The following is a 5,000-nucleotide window of genomic DNA, read 5'->3' as shown; positions in this document are numbered from 1 at the left end:
GGAACTTTTCTTGTACTATTTCAATGATTGAATCTTTTGAGAGAAAACCTGGAATAAATTCGTAGCAAATATCTTTGATTTTAACGATACCGGAATTTATGAATTCTCTGTACAACAGTGCTTTGCCTTTCACATTAATAACCGGATTACAAAATAACGGATTTTCATAGATATGCTGGATGTGTATGTTGAAATCAACTTTAGATTTAATTGCATAATATGCTTGGATCATTTCTTGGTAAAATTTTGGTAAGATTTTTATCTGATTTAAATTAAAGCAAGTATACGCAATATTTTCGGCGATTTTCATATTTTCTATTTTGTTTATAAAATATTTCATTGTACTCTTCCAAAGTGCATGACAATTAGAATCTAGAAATTTACTGAAAAATTTTAATCTAAAAGCTTGCATTCTTAAATGAATGTCAGGGATATTCAACCCCCCTTCAATTTTAGCCGCAACTACTGTTTTGTATTTTACTAAATGAGAATTATTTTGCCAAAGAAATTTTAATATTATTGCTTTTATTTCATTTTTATACTTTTCCGGAATTGGACAAACTGTTAAAGTGTAATAAAATCTTGACATAATTAATGATGTCAGAACTGTTGCACGCCCGTGCAGCGTTAATTCTCTTTTAGACCAAAAGTATAAAATGGTTTTTGCCTTTTTTATTTTTGAATCCCAATTTAGATAATCACAAATTTCAGAATTTTTCCCCATGTAAATTCCCAATATTTGTGTCACTTCATCAGCTTGTTTTATTCCATAATCTGTTAATTCCTGATTTGAAATTGAACCTGAACCTAAACACATTATTTCTGATTTTTGTTTATTAATTTTAGCTCCAGAAGCTTCACTATAATTATTCAACACTTTAAAAGTTTCATCTATGGACTGTTTATCTTTAACTGTAAATGTAAAGTCATCTGCGTGCGCAAAAACGGTAGAATTTTTATCTGAATTTGGAATTTCTATTCCTTTTATGTTTTTATTTTTCAAAATTGCCTGTACTAGAGGTTCAGCTGCTATAACGTAGCACAGAGCAGAAATTGGACACCCTTGTCTTAAGCTATTTAAAATTGGCACATAGTTTGTCAAAAATCCATTACATTTTATTGAACTCCTAATTCCTTTATAAAACAGTTTTATCCAATGAACAAATTGAGGGCCAAATCCAAATTTTTCTAAAATATGAAATAGATATTGATGGTCCACTCTGTCAAAGGCCTTTTCTTGGTCTATTTTAATTAAATATCCTTCTAAATTATCATTTTCAATTAATTCAATTATGTCTCTCAGACTTGCAGTTGTGTCAGCAATGTCTCTTCCTAAAATGCAACATGTTTGACTGGAAGAAATTATTTTAGGCAGTACATGTTTTAATCTATTAGCCATTATTCGTGCCAAAACTTTATAATCTACATTTAATAGCGATATGGGTCTATAATTTGAAATTTTATTTCTTTTGCCTTTCTTTTTATAAATCAATGTTATCATACCTAATCTCATTGAACGAGGCATTATTTTTTCTTTATCTATGACTTTAAAAATTTTATGAAAAATTTCACCAAATAAATGAAAAAATTTACAATAAAACGAAACTGTTAAACCATCAGAACCAGGACTTTTGTTTTTATTCATTTCATGTAAAGATTTAAAGATTTCTTCTAATGTTATATCTGAATCACAAAAATTTACATCATCTTCAGAAACTTTATTTGTTAGAAAATTGCTAATTTCTTTCATTTTAGATTCATCAATATTTGTACATGAGTACAGATTTTTATAATAATCTTGTATTTCATCTAAGACATCAGTAGATTTTGTCAGCAATTTGCCTTGATCATTTTCTAATTCTTTAATAGCATTATTTTCTTGCCTATATTTTTCCAACTGCAGAAAATATTTTGAGTTTTTATCGCCTTCAACAGCCCAGTAAGCTTTTGATCTAAGAATAGCGCCTTTACATATTTTATCCTCAAAATCTTTCATTTTAGATTTTATTTCTTCATATTCATTCGTATTATACTCTAAATTATTTGCTGCTAGATTTGAAATCTTATCAAACTTGTTTTGTATTTTAAAATATTCAGCTTTTTCTCTACATTTTTTATCTCTAGCATACACTTGAGTTTCCCTTTTTATTCTATATTTTAAATTATCTATCCAAATTAACGGGGCTTCATTATAAAGTCGGCAGTTCTTTTCATTTATAATTAAATTGTTTATTTTTTCAACATACACTTCGTCATCCAGGAGCATATTATTGAAAATCCACACACCCGGCCCGCGTTCGATTAAAGAAAAATCGATATTTAATACAACAAATGAATGATCCGTAAAAGCTGTGTGTTTGTAATACACATTTTTAACAAACGACGTAAACATTTTAGAAATGAAAATATAATCGATCCGACTCTGGACTAATTTGTTCTCGATCACACGTCTCCAAGAAAATACCCGCGATGTTGGGAATCGAGCGCGCCACACATCATAAATGCTAAAGCTATCTAATAAATTATTAAGCGATTTAAAAGCTTTATCTTCAAAATGTTTTCCCACCCTATCCAATGGAGATAGTGATTGATTGAAGTCACCAAGCAATATCAAATCATCCGACTTTGGTATATTATCATTTACTTTTTTCAGAAACAGATCTTTCTCATTGACGACATTTGGACAATACACATTTACAATGTCGATAATTTTGTTATCAACTTCAAGTTGGATATAAATAAATCTACCATCAAAACCTTTGATTTCAGTGACATAATTTTTGTACTTTGGACTAACAAGAAATGCTACTCCTTGTCTGTTTGTATCTGAACATGAAAAAAAAATTTCACCATTCCAATGTTTTTTGTTTTCAACAATAAAATCAGGGTTCCAAAAGGTTTCCTGTAAAGCTACAATATCATATCTATTTTCAGAACAAATTGCACACAACTTTATAAATTTAGCAACATCTAACAAACCATTAACATTGATGGATACACACTGCACCATCAAGAAAAAAAAATACCAAATAAGTTGTCCCTTGAAAGCGAAAAATTAAATATTTTTAGGACTCGACTTATTACCGACAGAATGTCTTCTAACATATGGAATATTTGGCCTAATAACAATACGATTACGTCTGGCTCTACCACCATATTTCACTAATTCATTAGCCATTTCTTCATCAGTCATTTCAACCAAAGACTCGTTTTCTGAGTTCAATTTGTCAATAGATACATCAGGGTCAGAGGTCATGGTACACTCTTCGTGTTCCATGTCCACTGACTCTTTACCACACACTACATCTGTACCCCCCTTTTTAGATATATCCCCAGGGCTGGGCACATTATTATCAAAAGAATTAACAACATTGTCATTATCAATAAGTAAATCAAGTTCATCATCAACTGCTTCATCAGTAACCTCGGTCGTCGTTGTTTCACACGGTTTTTCAGCTTCACACATCTCAGTCTCGGTTAGATTTAAGTCTTCACCATTGGATTCATCATTGTTATGTTCGTCAACGTTTATAACGGTATCCGCATTGTTGTGTACTTCAACGGTTATAACGGTATCGGCATTTAAATTGTCAATAACGGGTTCAGATTTCTCTGAAGTTTCACTTGTAGGTGTGTTATTGTCAACTCGGCTTTTCTTCTGGAGGGGTTGTTCGGATTCATCGTTTTGGTCGTTTTCATTGGTATCACGCTGTTTTGGTTTAGTTTCTGTGTCTTTTTTTACGTCGTTTTTTTTTTGGATTTTCAGAGGCAGTACAATTATCTGACGACTCGCACTTACATCTACGAGGATAAAATCCACATTTTATACATTTGGAGCTTTCACAATATTTGGAAATATGCCCAAAACTCTGACACTGATAACACTTATTGTTTGGACAGTTTAGATACAAATGGTTAGGTGACAAGCAATTCGAACACACCTTTGATTGATGGTCGTGTTTGACTCTTATGTATTCATGTTGATTGTTACCTAAATCAAACTTCATGGTGTACGGTAGACTTGATATATTTGGCGGAAATTTAACTACAACATATCTCGTTCCGTCGGTCACACTCGTACCGTCATACATGTGTTGTTTTATCGGAGATTTTAATTCAACATTATATGCTTCCAACTTTTCCTTAATCACATCATCAGAAATAAAGACCGGCAAGTGCATAAAGCTTACTACTCTATCTTTCGAATATATCGCTTTGCAATTAAATCTCGTTGTACCAATTACAAAAGGACCATTACTGAGTTCATCAGCCGCGTCACTATTTGCTACAGTTATTTCATATAAGTTACCACTTCTGGGTACCACCGCTAGAACGTTACCTTCTCCACACAAAACCTCAGCTTCTTCTATTATACTATTTGCACCAACCTTCTTGTTGTCTGCAACGTCGACAATTAATGTCAGTTCTTTTAAAAGACGGCCTCCCCTCTCACCAGACATGGCGAAGGGGAAGTCTAAAGTCACTCAAAATTCAAAAATAACAATTAAAAGTTCAGAATATACCTGACTTGGAACAGTAACTTTGACGATAGCAGGCCAACAAAACTTGATGGCCTGCAGGTACACTAAATATCTTCTGGATTACACTCTTTGATGAAAACACGTCAGCACATCATGGAAGTCAAACCGGAAGTCTAACCACTCGGCCACCTCGTCTTGAAGAAGCATTTCTTAAATATGATTAACTTTCCTGTGACTAAGTCACGGAAATTGCTTGGTCTTAGCTTTAAAACATTTTTCACAACTTTTTTTACTTTTTGGATCATACGAAAACATTTATTTATGAACGATGAAAAGATGATTAAAGTTATCATCTAGCATTGTCATTCATGTTTTTTATTTCTAAATGTGCAATATCTTTTTTCACTTCATTCCTCGCAACCATGTCAAATGATGCGACTTTGAGGTTAGAAAAACGCCCGTCCTCCACATTTGATCCCAAATCGAACCGAATGCCAATGCGACGGGTGTCATTTATCG

This window comes from Mytilus galloprovincialis, chromosome 10 (genome assembly GCF_965363235.1).
Source record: "Mytilus galloprovincialis chromosome 10, xbMytGall1.hap1.1, whole genome shotgun sequence".
Lineage (NCBI taxonomy): Eukaryota > Metazoa > Mollusca > Bivalvia > Mytilida > Mytilidae > Mytilus > Mytilus galloprovincialis.
This window is presented reverse-complemented; position numbering follows the sequence as displayed.